The sequence below is a fragment of the Canis lupus genome, chromosome 5 (genome assembly GCF_048164855.1).
Source record: "Canis lupus baileyi chromosome 5, mCanLup2.hap1, whole genome shotgun sequence".
NCBI classification, from domain to species: Eukaryota; Metazoa; Chordata; class Mammalia; order Carnivora; family Canidae; genus Canis; species Canis lupus.
In genome coordinates this window covers 11,422,402-11,438,884 of record NC_132842.1, presented here as the reverse complement: position 1 = coordinate 11,438,884, position 16,483 = coordinate 11,422,402, and the positions used below count along the sequence as shown (strand labels likewise).

Sequence of the window (16,483 nt, the reverse complement as noted above, 5' to 3'; positions counted from 1 at the left end):
ATAATAAATGACAACATAGGTTACCCATTGATAAGACACATGCTGTGACTTATTTTTAAGTGAGTTTAATTACTGCACTGAAATACATAATACTTAATGTGAAACACTCTCTCCTTTGGTTCCTCTGAATAGGAACACCCTCATGCAAGTGGCTACTTGGGGCTGAAGAATGGTCTGTAGCTATGGAGCATTAGGGTTTTTTTGGTTAAATCTCAGGCATTTGTCTAGTAACAGCCTCTTTAGATATTTGAATGTTTATACAGTAGTATTGCAATCTGAGTCTATTCCAAAGTAAAACTGAAGGTTCAAATGCTTTCTTTCTTCCTCGACCTTACACTGTGGAAAGGAATCCACTCTTTACCTGCAAGTAGAAAACCTGACATTTAATTATAGGGAAGGAGACTCACATAAAAATGCAAACTTGTTTTTTTTCCTTCCCTTTCCCTTTGAACTTCATCTTCATCCTTTATGATGGAGACAAAAGATCATAGAAAACTTTTTTTTTCATGTGCAATACATACTGGCTTTCATATTTCATAAATTTGAAATGTTCTGAATTTTATGGCTTGGTAGTTCTAGCGGAAGTGCTTACTTTTTTGTTTGTTTTTCTGAGAGCATTTAGAAGAAAAAAAAAATACTTCAATTTATTATAACAGTCCCTGAGCATTTTAATTTATTCTTTAGAACTTATTAGTGTAAAGTTGGCAGCCTTATTATGTTATGGATGTTTTTAAGCTTTCCTATTTTTCTCTCCTGACACCTCCTAAACCTTCCAGAGTTAATTTTAACACTGCATTCCTGAAATTCAGTGAAAATTATTTTTATTCTTGGTTATCCTCTGTAGAAACCAATTTAGTGAACAAGTATATATGATTTCACTTCTATGACCTAATATATCTGGAATTGTCAGAGAAAAAATAATCTAAATAAGAAAATTCCCAGAAATTTTAAGTTTACTAACTTAAATATTTAGAATTTGAAAAATATATATGGTTGACAGATATCTTCTTGCTTTAAGAAAGATATGTGAAGAACAGTCTAACCACATTGGGTTTCTTGGTTTCAGTAGAGAGAAATATTATGGAGTGCTGAAGTAGTATACAGCTAATAATACAGCAATGATCTCATTGATAATGCTTTTCCTCCTCACCTTAAATTCAATAAAATTTATTTTAAAAACTTAATGAATACTTACAATATTTGACCCTATGTTAAGTGTTACAACTGTAGAAATGAATAAGACAATCCATGTAAATAGCACTCAGATCAAAACTTAAAACAACACCAGCACCTAGAAACATGATTTCTTCCAATCATTAGCCTTGCCTTCTTCCCAAAGGTAACTACTCTTTTGACTTCTTGTGTGTTTTTGTTCAGTGTTAAATTTGTCGAATTTATTCATTCTGTGGCACTTCATGTTTTCATTATTGTGAAGTATTGGCTATAGGGATATATCAAAAATTATTTATCCATTTTGTTCCTGGATATTTTTAGTTTGGAGTTATGTGAGTAATGCTGCTCTGAACATTCTTGGACATGCCTCTAGGTGGACATATTTTGCTAGGTATGTACCAAAGAATAGAAACACCATGTATTAGGATGAATGCATGCTTAACTTTAATATAAACTGCCAATAAGCATTCCAAAGTTTCTGTGTTAATTTATTATCCCACCAGCATAACAGTTGTTCCACACCATCTCCCACATTTGGAATGGTCATCTGAAATTGTAGTCATTCTATTTTGTAATTCATGAGGTCTTAATTTGCACTTGCCTAATGAATAAAGAGGTCAAGACCTTTGGTTATAATGTTTGGCCATTTAGTTATAATCTTTTACAGATCTTAATCAGACTTATTATGAATTTTTATTTTGGATTGCCAGGCTCTTATTGGTTTGTAAAAATTCTCTGAATATTCTTCCTTACAAACCCTTGGTTGAATATATATGTTGCAAAAACTTTCTTCCATTGTCTCACTCTTAGTAGTCTTTTGATGAACAAAAACTTCTATTTTTAATGTGTCCCTCTTTATCAATCTTTTTTATTTATGGCCAGTGATTTTTTACATCTCATTTGGGAAATACACTCGTACCTCAGTGTTAGGAAGATTTTCTCCTGTGTTATTTTTTAGAATCTTGTTGTTTTACCTTTAATATTTAGCTCTTAAATCCACCATTTTATTTTCTTGTGAGATGAGTGAAGTAGGGGTTAAATTTTTATTTTCCAGTTGGCCTTTGTGTTTATTGACAAAGCCACTTTTTTCCACAGCTGGGCATTGTTACATTTGTCATTAGCTATTGACTTAGAGCTTCATGTAACAACATTGATAAACACTAGAAAAATACTGTTAAGCCCAAGAAAGTGAGTTGCAGAAGAATGTAAAGACTGTATTCATTTAAATACAGATTAAAGCTTGTTATGAATAAGTGATGAGCAGCAACTTGTTTGGGGTGACAACTTTGATGAACCTATAAAGAAAGTGAAGGTAGTAATAAAATAATCAGGACTGGGTTAACTATGAGCAGGGAGAAGAAAGGATAGTATTAGGGCACAAAGAAGACTTTAAAGGCTGTTGTAAGTATTCATTTTATCATGACTGCTTTCATACATTGCAAATGCTTAATAAATGTTCTTGGTATCTATTTAGTAAGTTTGAAAAAAATGGACAGCGATTGACAAATTATCTGAGGACAACTATACAAATACAGTTTCACCTTCTCCCTCTGGCTACTAAGTCCTTCTTCATCTCTCTTCCTTCTCTGCCCTTTAGGATTCTCCTTAGTTTCTTTTTAGCTTATTTAAGAAAGTGTTGTGCTTTGTCCAGCATTTCTAAGTTTTTGCTGTTGTTGTTGAGAGATTTTCTAAGATCTGTATCTCTCCACATTGCGGGGAGTGGAAGCTCTCCCATTCCCCTCTCTCTCCCCACTGAGAGCTCCAGTCCCCTTCCTCTATTCCACTGAAACTGTTCTTGTCAAGGATAAAATGTCTTCCATGCTAGCCAGTCTTACAGATCCTTTCTCTGCTTGATTCATTCAGTGCAAATAACAACTTCCTGTATTTGGTGTGTTTTATTTGCTACTATGAAACCACAATCTCTGAAATTCTCCTACTACTCTGCTGGACTCCTTTTATTAGCCTCATTCCCTGACTCCTTCTCTTGTGCGGAAACCTCAGTGGCCCCAGGGTTCAGTGCTCTCTTTTCTACATACGTTTCCTTCCTGCATGATCTCATCAGTCCCATGGCTTTAACATTGGTCCCATGTTTCCCAAGTTTATATCTTCAGCCCTTGTTTCCATTTTGGGATGAAATTTCTGTACCCATTTGCTACTAGACTAATAGGCATCTTGTCTATTCCTTGTCTAACAGGCATCTTGAATTAGCATTTTAAAACAGAGTTCTTGATTTTCCACATCCCTCTTCTCAAGCCACTTGATTGATATTAATGGGAATGAATTCAGCTGCAAAGAAAAGAAAAAAACATATATAAAAACAGTGGCTTAAAAATACAACTTTTGTTTCTCTTTTATACGAAAAAGGTCTGAAGGTCAGCCTTCAGAGCTACTATGAAGACTCCTTGGTTATCAGGTTTCTTTTTTTTTTTTCCTGATTCACTGCCTTAGCAGGTTCTTCCATTTTTCACATCACTTCAGTATCCACAGTCGTCTTGGCATGCCGCCCATCTTGCTTAGGCTTCCGCAGGGAAGACAGAGGAAAGATAACAGGGTGAAAAGGGCACATCACTCAGATTGAAGCAACCTTTCCAAAAATCTCACACGATATTTCCAAATATATCTCTTTGGCCAAAAGATACACACCTAGCTGCAAGGAAGGGAATGCAAAAAATGGATTTTAGCTAGACCTGCTTCCATCTTTACTATGATTTGAATTGTGTTGCCAGGAAAGAAGGAGAAAATAGGTGCTTTGCGGCAAGCAGAGGTCTCTTACTCACTGTTTCTCTTTAAGCCTTTGCCATCTCAGCAAACAGAACTACTGTCTGCCTACTGATTCAAATAAAAGCTCTGGAGCCATTCTTGATTCCTTCCCACATCTTATCCATCATATAGTCCTCGTAGTTCTATTTCAAAAATAACATTTGAGTTTATCAACTTTCCTCCTTTTCCTCTTCTGTTCTCTTAATATAAACCCTCATTTCTTGGGTAGGTGTATTATTGCAATGGCCCCATCAGCTTCTTTTCTGCCAAGTTTGACTGACTATTATCCTAACAATAGCCAGCCTGCATAAGCATCTACTTATACTATACTTTTCTTCTGTTCACCTTTTCTAGCCACAGAAGCGTCAAACACATCAAGTTCTTTCCACTTAAGACCTTTGTGCCAGCAACTTCTACCTGTTTCATGTCTTGTTTGTTTGTTTGTTTTTATCGTCTGTCTCCTAGCCACTGCTGGAACATAGGTTGCATGAAGACAGAGGCTTGTTAGAACTCTCCACCCATTTCACGCAGTCCTGGAACAGGACCTGCCTAAACCCTGGTAGTGCTCAGTATTGTTGAATAAACAAATGCATTTCTTATTTATGAGGCTATGCGTTTTTATTATTTTTTATGATAGTTTACACTACATTTTAAATATTCTGAATATTCTGCATTAAATATGGATTGCTTTTGAATGTTAAAAAATTTCCATTTAGTGACAACATTAAATAATTTGTAGTGTATAATTATGAAGTCCGAAGGTAACTAATTAGTTAAAGTCTACTAATATTGTGCAGTAGCACTTATGTAAGATATGGACTAGGACTGTCAGGGAGCAAACATCAGGCACTCATTATAACCTCAAGTTCATAATCCAAAATGGGAAGTAAAAAAAAACTATATTCTAACCCAGACTTTAGTAATTATTAACAAAGATATATAAATTAGATGTGAATGGCTACTATATATACACTATGTAATCCCACACACACTTCATGCAACTAGTATATTATAACATATAATCATGGCCTCCCATGTAGTTGCTGTATAGACAAAATCATGCAGTCACCTTTTCTTACACCAAGAAGTTTCTTCCATCCTGATTCACCTTTTTTGTCATTATTTACTCCAAAAGCAATTCAAAACCAAAACCAAAGAACCAACCAACCAACCAACAAACAAACAAAACAATTAATAAAGAAAACCGCTCTCTCTGAAGCAAGTTTCCAGGCATTTCTATTACTATCCAGGTATTGGGGAAGTTCTTTTCCAATACTCTGCCTAACTTAGGAATGCTACTTAGCTTACATCAGAGGAAATGAATGGCAAGTGATATAGGCTGATTAATCTGCCTTTTTACAGGGTAGCAGCCTCAGGAAAAGGCACCATTAGAAAATCAAAGCAGAAAAACTTTAAGGGCTCCAAAGTGCTCTAGAGATAAGGTATAAGTGAATTTAAAAGGGAAACATTTAATAGCTTTAGTTTATCTTAGAGAATAAATGCTTCATTATGTTGAAAGGTGTTTAGTAAGCTGTTTATTTATAAGAACCAAAACTAATATCATATTAAGCATTGCAAAATTTAATGTTACAGTGTTACTTTAAGTTTGCTTTGATGATTCTTTTTTATTTTTCCAATCCTTGAAAGGTATTTGTAGCTATAGTTTTATTAATATGAGGCATTCTCAGAATTCTAGATATAAACTACTTAATAATAATAGATAGTATTTATTGTGCAAACACTATAGTGTGCAAAGATTAAAAGATAGTTAATATCTTATTTTTCCAATATCCTTTATAAAGCCTAATTCTGGCTGTCTGCATCTTAAGTAGTTAGTACATATTTGTTCTGCTGTAATATTGAGAAAAAACGGTATTGGGAATTATAAGTGAAAATATGATTCTTAACTCTCACTTATTAAATGGAACAACATGGTTGGTTTTTCATAGACTACATAACTGCTAAGGTTTCCCCCAGCTATAAATCCTTCAGTTTTCTTTTTTCGTTTCTCTCTTTCTTCCTCTCTTTCTTTCTTTCCCTCTCCTCCCTCCTTCCATCTCCTTTTCTCTCTCTTTCTCTCTCTCCCTCTCTCTCTCTCCACCCCTCCCCCTTCCTTCTTCCTTTCCATCCTCCTTTCTGTATCTATGAGCACACTTGCTTCTTTTGGATTATATTCATCCATTCAACCCCCACTGGTAGGCTACCAACCACTGTTCCATTCACTGGGATTCAGCAGGGAAAAAGATAAGAATAGTGAATAACCAAGTTGTTGAATTCTCATGGACTTCAGGGTTTGTAACCCCTTGAAGGAAGACTGCCTCCTCATTTATATGTTCTTTCACGGCCTGAAGGAGGGCATTTACTCTGTTGATATTTTAAGGGAAATGCATTAATGAATGTAGAACTGAATGAATGAATGAATGATGAAGTGAACTTTTGACCCCTTCAGGTTTGAAAAAGCAGCCCTGTCTCTGATGAATTATAATCAAAGGAACACTGGATGGACCCAGAGAGATCAAACCTAGGAGACAAAAGGTATGTAATCATAAGCAATTTCTTTTTTTTTTTTTCATGTGTTCATCTTCTATGGAAAATTTCATTTTCACAAATTATGCACCAACATCACTAAACAACCTTCAGTACTCTGATTTCAGACCTTCATATTCAGATGAGAAACATTTCCAGCTGTCACAAAAATTCTTCTCAGGCTATGTATGGTTCAGTTCCAGTAACATCACCATTTATGTGCACCAGTTTTTGTAACTATTTTAATATCATTGCATTTTGTCCTTATCACTTTAAGAAAAATATGAAAACCAGGAACAAATGTGATGATTCAGCTGACAAGAAGTATTACTCTCATAAATCTAATTAATAGGTTTTAGATAACAATGGAAAACATTCTAAGTTAAAAAATTATATCTATCAAGATTCTCATTAGATTTAAGCAAGTCTACCATGCATTTGATTGTCAAATTAAAACAAAAAATATTAACATGTATGTAATATTGGAATTTTATCATTGAAAACTGGATCTAACAAAAAAGAGATAGCTATTTTTCCTTCTTTAAACTCTCTGGGAAGACAAACTCTTTGTATCTTTTGACTATTATTTGACTACTGCAGGTGAGGCATTCATACACGATTTCAGAAATGTACTAAGTATAACTAAAAATAGACCCATAAATGGGAGTATCTGGTAGCTAGTTGGTTGTAGTAGCTCGCTTCTCCCCAAAAGCAAGTATCCCTCCCTTTATCTCTTCCTTTCTTTTTCTTCTCGCTTTTATTGTTCCTCTGTGCTGTGTGTGTGTGTGTGTGTGTGTGTGTGTGTACACTAGGCCTGTTAGTGATACCAAAAGTATCCACAGGCAATACACACCCGGGCATAGATCTAGAGAACCTAGAGTAGGTTGGCCTCTGCCATGAATTTTAAATATTCAGAGGTTCTGGAACCTATATGCTACTTCTCTCATTTTCAGAAAGCTCCAGAGACTTGAGGAGATTTGTTAACCTTAGATAGCTTGACTAGTGTAGCATAGCATACTGAAAAATGTATATGTGTGCTTGCACTGAATTAAAAACTTGGCTCTGTCATTGTTCATCCATATAACTGTGAGCTAGTTCCTTAACCACAAAGAAAGTCAGTTTCCTCATTTATAAAATGTGTATATGATCACTCAATATCACTGTGTAGATTGCAAAGACATATGTATGTGAAGCATCTGGCATATAGCAGGCACTCAGTAAATATTGTTACACTAATTATACTGTGTTGGAGTAAATTACTGTTATGTTTAAGGCATGGATACAGTTTAATGACTGTATTCTCTCTTCAAAAAACCTTAAAAATTAAAAGGAAAATAATTGCCTTTCCATATTTTCACCTGATCCTTAAGAAAGCATTAATCAAGGGCCACCGGGGTGGTTCAGTCAATTAAGCATCTGACTCTTGATTTCACCTGGGGTCATGGCCTCAAGGTCGTGGGATCAAGCCCAATGTCGGGCTTTATGCTCAGTGTGGAGTCTGCTTGTCCCTCTCCCTTCTACTCAGCCCCTCCCCCTACTTGCACACACGTTCTCATGCTGTCTTTCCAAAATAAATAAATAAACTTGAAAAAAGAAGAAAGCATTAATCAGTTCCTAAATGTTCAACAATGGAGTCTTGGGAGTCAGGGACAAATACTAAAGTAATTAAAACAGTGAATAAGTTCATTGTTAAAGCAAATCCCTTCTTTTTTTTTTTTTTTTAGATTTTATTTATTTATTCATGAGAGAGAGAGAGAGAGAGAGGCAGAGGGAGAAGCAGGCTAAATGCAGGGAGCCCGACGTGGGACTTGATCCAGGGACCCTAGGACCACGCCCTGGGCTGAAGGCAGGCACTCATCTGCTGAGCTTCCCATGCGTCCCAAAGCAAATCCCTTCTTAAAAGTAAGACAATGTATATTACAGTGTATGTTAACTACCTGGAATGTAAATAAAAATTTAAAAAAATAAGAGAATGAACAAGATGTTTATAATCTTTTTATTATCTGGGCAGCCCGGGTGGCTCAGCAGTTTAGCGCCGCCTTCAGCCCAGGGTGTGATCCTGGAGACCTGGGATCGAGTCCCACTTCAGGCTCCCTGCGTGGAGCCTGCTTCTCCCTCTGCCTGTGTCTCTGCCTCTCTCTCTGTGTCTCTCATGAATAATTAAATAAATTTAAAAATAATAATAATAATGTTCTTATTATCCAAAGAAACCAAAACGGTACTGACGCATGACCACTCTCATTATCTGTACTTAGTGAAACAAGAAAACTCCCCAGAAAGATTGGAATTCAAAGGATTTATATTTGAAAATGAAGAATGGTAAGTATTGAATGTCTGCTTCTTTCATTTACCTTGCACTGTAAAAAACCTTTAAATATTCCAGGGGGAGGCATGGGGTAACCATAAAACTACTAAAAACCAACAGCCAATGGAAGAATATGGATCATTTCATTTCTTTAAATGAACTTAACTGCTTTCTTCAATTGATTTCCTTTTCTCTTCCCAAAATTGTTTTTTTTCCTCTTCTGTCATGGATAATGACTTATTTCCCAACATTTCAGAACTCTTCTTTCAACTCTTTTGTTTTTTATCCTTCCTCGTGATTTTTCTCTTTTCATTTGTAGTTAATCTGCTGGTTCTACACTGTAAGATATAAAGACAATTCAAAAACATCCTAAGCCTAGTAACAACATTGCCAAACAGATGAAATACAAGCTCTGAAGACCAAATCATGTACATGCAAACTGTTGGTCATTTAAAAGCAATGGGCAGATAGAGAAAAAATCAATCTGCATTGTTTTTTCTGGTTTTTCTTTTTTTTATGAAGGTGAAAGATTAGGTCTTCAATGATGGATGGGGTAAGAAGTGAAGATGCAGTAAGAGGTTGGATGTAGAGGCACCTGGGTGGCTTGGTTAGTTAGGCATCTGACTTTTGGTTTTGTCTCAGGTCGTGATCTCAGGGAGCCCCACATCAGGCTCCATGCTCAGTGGGGAGTCTGCTTGAAGATTGTTTGTGCCCCTCACTCTACTCATGCGAGCTACATGTACTCTCTCTCATTCTCTCTCTCAAATAAATAAATCTTTTTTAAAAAGAGGTTAAATGTACATTTTGGGTAAAGTTAATGGCATGAGCAAATAAAGACAAAAAAAATACAGATTTTGGCATAAAGAACAAGTAGTTTAATTTCAGGGCTACTGGGAGAAAAGCCTAGAAAGATGGACAATACTAAGGATAGCTTTGAATGCAGCCTAAGTAAACTCTCATGAGTTTCTGAGAACAGAAAGAGCATAACATCTCCAATAAATTATTCTGGGAATACAGAGGAGAAGGATTGTAGGCAGAACTATAATTACGAATACTTGTAAACAATCTAGGCCTAAGATTTTAGGTGCCCAAATAGGAAATTTGTAAAATGGGGAACAATGTTAGTGATAGAATGGAAAGAAGGTGAAATTAAAAATGTGAGTTCATAAACACAAAAACTTCTCAAACTAGTGGGCCATAGGGAATGGTACTGGCATTAAAAGGGATAGTGAAGTCAGAAGTGGGAGTTTAGGGGTGGGAAGAGGACATGACAAGTGCAGGGTGAGTCATATTGGTGCTGGAATGTCAGAATAACCAAATGGTACCATAGTTCTTGGGAGAGTTATGGTAAAATGAGGATGTAATCTTATATTTTCCTTGTAGTGAACATGAGCTTCATAGTGTCAATATGGTTTTCTCCATTGTAAAGATCCCAATAAAGGCAAGAATGAAACAAGAAATAGGTAGGGGCATAAATCTTTATCATCAAAAATCATTAAATACAGAGTCAACATCAAAGTGAGAAACTGTTGCTTTAGCACTTGAGTAGAAGGATTTCTGAATACCTTCTAACTGAAAGCATTTATATTCCCCACATAGGAAAACAGTGGCTGTTTATAAAGGGTATCTTTAAAGAAGGCCAACTAAAAATGAGGACCCAATAAATATTTGTTGAGTGAATGTATGTATGTTCATGTTTTTTTAAGGTCTGATAATCAATCTAGGGGGAGAAAGAGGAATCTCATGGCCCCTGAATTTCTTTCTTTTTTTTATTATAGTAAAATATACATGATGTAAAATTTAACATTTTAACCGTTTTTACATGTACAATTCAGTGGCATTAATTATAATAACAGTATTGTACCATCATCACTATTTCCAGAACATTTTCATAATACAGAAACTCTTTATTAATTCCCCATTCTTCCCTTCCCCCAGCCCCTGACAACCTCTAATCTACTTTCCGTGTCTATAGATTTGCCTGTTCTGGATATTTCATATTAGTGGAATCATATAAACACATGATAGGGTATTTTCTTTTCACCTCATTGTGGTAAGAATACGTAACATGAGCTCTGTCCTCCTAACAAATTTTTTTGTGGGTACAATGCAGTATTGTTGACTATAGGTATGGTGTAGTACAGATCTCTAGAGCTTATTCATCTTTTTTTTCTTTTTCTTTTTCTTTTTAAAGATTTATTTATTTTAGAGGGGGAAAGAGAGAAAGGGTATGAACATCAGGAGGAGGGACAGAGGGAGAGGGAGAGAGGGACTCCTCAAGCAGACTCCCTACTGAGCACAGAGCCCAACATGGGGCTTGATCCTAGGACACTGAGATCATGACCTGAGCTGAAATTGAAAGTTGGGCATTTAACTGATTGAGCCACCCAGGTACCGCAAGAGCTTATTCATCTTACTTAACTGAAACTATATCTCTTGCTTAATAACCCCATTTCTTCCTTCCCCTAACCCCTGGTAACTGCCATCCCAGTCTTTGATATTATGAATTTGACTATTTTAGATAACTCATATAAATGGAATCATGTGATAGTTGTCTTTATTTCATGACACCCCATTTCCTAAAAAAAAAAAAAGTAATCTGGACAAAATGTCAGAGGGACACTTTAGTTATACTTATGCTGAGAATACTTATCTAAGCACTTACTGTCTCTGATAGAAAATAATACTGTATTTCTAGTTGTTTTAGCACTTACAGCATGCCTTTATATTGTTTCATTTTTACAAACCTCCTGTGAGGTAGGACAGAAATAACTATCTACATATCATAGATGAAGTGATGCTCAGAAGTACTAGATGGCCTCTTCCAGAACACATAACTGATAAACTATTCTCAGGTCTCAGATCTTTTGATTGAAACTAGAAACAAGAAACAAATAATAACAAGGAAATAGCCATATCAGTTATTTAGAGGTATCAATGATTGAGATTAAAAAAATGTGGACTTGAACATTTCCGTTTTCAAGCAAGATACAACTTCCATATAAAACTATAAAACATTCCTAAGTAAAAAAAATTATCTGATGAGTATTTAACTGTACCTTAGTTAATACTATTGTTATTGCCTTGGAAATATAATCAGAAACTATCCACATATTAAAATACCAAAATTATAGTTGATAATATCATAAATCAGAATTTACCAACATTTCGAAAATATAGGTGCCTTCTCAAATCTTCTCTCCTTTTTTTTTTTTTAAGAGAGAGAGTGGGAGGAGGGGCAGGGAGAGAGAGAGGGAGAGAGAGAGAATCTTAAGGACACATAACTGACTGAGCCAACCACCCACTCATCAAATCTTGCTTTTTAGAAGTCCTCAATAATAATAAAAAAAATGAATAATTGTCATGGAGCAAAAATACATAAAATAATGGATGCCTTTCAGAAGGTTACCTAGTTTTCAAATGTCTGATGTATATTTGAGAAGAAATTGAGACTTGCTTATATTTTCTCACCAAATGTGAAGGGAAAGTCTTGGGGAGACTTAAGCCAAGAGGACATAGTTGGCTATGGTAACCATATAGTTGAATTTCTTCAAATTTTGATTTTTAATCTTTAAACTATAATATTCTTTAATAGTTACACTTGGTGATTTCAACACAATATTCATTGCAATAGAAAAAAGTAAAATCAAGTAGAACAGTGTATTCAGTTCTTTGGTCTTTGTTAATCTCATTTGTGGGACGCCTGATTGTTTAGATCAGAAAGTTGAAAGTTGAATGCCAGTCATTTGGTGTGTTCCAGCCCTGCACTCTCTGATTTAAAGAAAATTTGAAACAATGCAACATCAGCACGTTTCTTCTAAAATTTAAGAGTACATGATCTCGGATACCCGGGTAGCTAAGCAGTTGAGCATCTGCCTTCAGCTCAGGGCATGATGCTGTATCTGGGGATCAAGTCCCACATTGGGCTCCCTGTGAGGAGCCTGCTTCTCCCTCTGCCTATGTCTCTGGCTCTCCCTCTGTGTCTCATGAATAAATAAAATCTTTAAAAAAAAAAAGGAGTATGTGATCCATAAAAAGGAAATGGCAAAGTATAAATCAGCTAGACTAAAACTTTTGTTTACTAATGATTGATTTCCCTGGTTTGCTTCTTTTCTAAAGATGGCTGATATCTGTGTGATTTCCAGAAAAACAAGTGGAGAAATTCTAGCCTAAAGTCACCTGATAATTGTGTCAGAACTTCATGTAACATACTAAAGCATGCACTTCAGACAGAGGTTTATACTTATGCAGTTTAAATACGATCATCGATAAGAAAATATTTTTGTAAAAGGCCAATTCACTTTGTAGTCAATTCTACCTGAATATGTGAATATATCTTATATATATGTATATGTAAAATTATGTAATTTAAAGAGACTGTTTTCCCACTGGTTTATTCCTACAACACTTAGACAGATTGTCATGTTGTTTTTTGTTTGTTTTTCATGGCACCATCAATTAACAACTACATTCATTTGAATCAATCTCCAAAACATCAGTAAAACAATACCTGGTAATTGAGACAAAAATATAGGAGTGGTAAGGGTGGGGATGGTTTATAAAGAAAGCAAGGCTAATTAATAATCTCCAGCCTTACCACTTCTCATCAAGTGTTTTCTTCTCAGTCAACTTGGGGACTTGGGTAGAGTGGATTTCGATAGGCAGATCTTTAAGCAATCTCCAGGGATGCCTGGGTAGCTCAATGATTGAGCATCTGTCTTTGGCTCAGGTCATGATCCCAGGGTCCAAGGATTCAGTCCTACATTGGGCTCCCCGCAGGGAGCTGCTTCTCCCTCTGCCTTTATCTCTGCCTCTCTCTCTGTCTCTTGTGAATAGATAAGTAAAATCTTAAAAAAAAAAAAAAAAAAAAAAAAGAAAAGGAAAAAAAGAAAAGAAAAGAAAAGAAAGCTCCAATAAAGGAGAAACTCTCTATCAAGTTTTCTCATGTGGTCTCAGCACCTAGGACAGAAACTGGCCCATAATAGGATCTTACCACTCATTCAACAGTTATTTACTGAGTGCTTACGTAAGCACTCACATTTGCACTTACAATGCATACTGTGTAAGCATTTACAAGGAAATGAAAAAATATATTTTGTTGAACAAAACATATGGCATTTCTTGTCCTTTGGAATTTATATTTCAGTTGGGGATGAGGAAATATAAGCATTAAAAAAAAAATACCCTTAGAATACCAAAAGGTGCTGTGCTATGAAAAAATAGGAAGATTGGGAGTATAGAAATGGATCAGCTGAGATTTTAAATGGGTGATCAGGATAGGCCTCAGTGAGCAAATCTGAAGAAATGAGGGTGTGAACCACATGAATATCTGGGAGGAGCATATTCCAGGCAGAAGAAATCACAAGTGACAAGGTCCTGAGGTGGGGATGAGGCTAGTGTTTTGTAGGAACAATAACAGGCCTGTGTAGTGAGCCGAATAAAAATGAGGTTTGTTTAAATAGGTCATATTAGGGGCAACATATGGTGTAGAGTTGAATTAAATGGGGGAAACAGTGTAGGGTTTTAAGCAGAGGAGAAATCTGGTTTATGTTTTAAGCAGATCACTTTGGCTGCTGTGCTGAGACTTAGGTGGAGGTGAGGATAGAAGCAGGGAGGCCTGTAAGGAGACTCTTGGAATTAACCAGGCAAGAGATGATGGTTTAGATCAGGCTGTGAAATCGGTGAGAAGTTCACAAGCCTATTCTTTTTACAGATCATGGTGGAAGGCGTTTTGTTCATGGCACTGTCCTAAGCTCTTTAAATATTGATATGCTCTTATTTGCTTATAAAATGTCCTAGGCTGAATAATGTCCCTGCCTCTGCCCAAACATGCCCACATCATAATCCCCAGAACCTGTGAGTATATTACTTTACATGGAAAAACAGACTTTGCAGATTTGGTTAATTTAATACATCTGGAGTTGGATACATTCTCCTGGATAATTCTAGTAGGCAAGTGTCATCATAAGGGTCTATATAGGAGAGAGGAAGGAGGGTCAGAATCAGTGGTAAGAGACATGAAGATGGACACAAAAGGTTGGAATGATGTGAGCAAGAGGCTGAGACCCAGCACATGCAATAGCTTCTAAAACCTGAAAAAATAAAAATATTCTCCTCAGAGGGAATACAGCCCTACTGACATTGTGATTTTTCCCAGTGAGGCCCATTTTAGACTTCTGATCTATAAAATTACACAATAATAAATATGTGTTGTTTTAAGCCACGAAGTCGGTGGTAATTTTTTTACAGCAGCAGTGGGAAACTAATACAATAAACAAGATTCCCAAATAAATACATAATAATCATGTTACTGTACTATAATTTACTTAGCTGTTCCTATATTCAAATTTTATATTGTTTCCAATTTTCCCTATGATAAATATTGTGTAAGGGGATATTGTTATGAATAAGTCTTGGCACACACCTCTGATAATTTTCATAGGTTTGGAAATTGAAGGACTACTATGATGATAGATTTTTCTAATTTAAAATACAGAGAAAGTAGAGAGAATCATCCAACACTACATTCACACACCAAGATTTTTGTTACCACTGGTGTTTTATATAATGAAATGAATAAAATATAAGTGGTAGAGATTAATACTCTTTAAGCTCCCTTGCCATCCTGCTTCCCCACCCCCATCTCTTCCAGGACAAAGACTGACAAATATGGAATGATTCACAAATGTGTGAAACATCCTTGCACAGGAGCTGTGTTAATCTCTGTTCTGTTCCAGTTTTAGAATGCACATATATATTGACAAAGCAAGCACTGGGGTTTTCTTTTAAGAAAAACTTGAAGAAACATTGCCACCGTTTTTTTGTAAGTTATAGCTTATTTATGACAATAACACTTTGAGACTCAAAAATATGTAAAATCTTCTTGAGAGGAAAAGGCAAATATAGGCATTAAGAGAAAGGAGAAAAAGAAAAAGGCTAAAATGAATAATGAACTAATTGTAGCTATTTTTTTCTAATGTGCATTCGATTTTCTGTTTGTCTTATATCCAAAGTATTAAATATAAGTGAAACATATGAAATCTTCAAATTACTCACAAGCTATTACTAATTTTGTCACAGTTCCCAAATTAGTCAAATTGGCTTGTGTTTTGAACTGGGAAGAAAAGGGTATTGTTTCCCATACTGTAACTCTACTGTTTTGTTAGGGTGTCACAGTGGCTACTTTACAATCTAGCTTGAGAATAGGTCTCTTTGTCAAGCTCGGTCATAATTTGGGCAAACCCTCTACTTAAGCAGAACACAACTCAGTTATGAGGATGAAGATTCATTTTTATTGTAGGATATCACAAAACTAGAAATTTGACTTAATGGACTCACCAAAAAAAAAAAAAATGTCTTAAGTAAAAAGACTTTCTCAAGATCTGTAACTTTTTTAATAGCTTTTATATCTCAAACTGTATGTATAATGTCAGTTTTTACTGAAACAATCATTTTGATTTATTAGGAAAAGCAATTCTTTTACCTTAGTCAATCTAAACATTGTAATACTTAAATTTCTAGATAATAGAATTTATGTAAGAACCACAAAGTATGAAATACTACCACTGAAAAGATACACATTTTGAATTAATCCCTATAATTTTATAGGGATTAAATATCAAATAAAAACACAATAATGAGGCTAAAACTTTTTGTGCAATACTTGAAACACAAAGTATTTATTTTGTTTCTTATATTTCACAATAAAACCAATAAACT

The 16,483-nt window shown here is 35.3% G+C and overlaps 1 protein-coding gene and 1 pseudogene across 1 annotated transcript in view; one reads left to right on the top strand and one right to left on the bottom strand.

The window, feature by feature from the left end:
- PLXDC2 (plexin domain containing 2) overlaps nucleotides 1–16,483 on the top strand; it is a 510,688-nt gene that overhangs the window by 4,626 nt on the left and 489,579 nt on the right. The window contains exons 2-3 of the mRNA XM_072825456.1: nucleotides 6,383–6,468; nucleotides 8,715–8,778. The gene's annotated coding sequence lies outside the window, so the exon portion shown is untranslated. The remainder of the gene's footprint in view (nucleotides 1–6,382; nucleotides 6,469–8,714; nucleotides 8,779–16,483) is intronic.
- LOC140634531 (U6 spliceosomal RNA) lies at nucleotides 15,428–15,522 on the bottom strand (annotated as a pseudogene).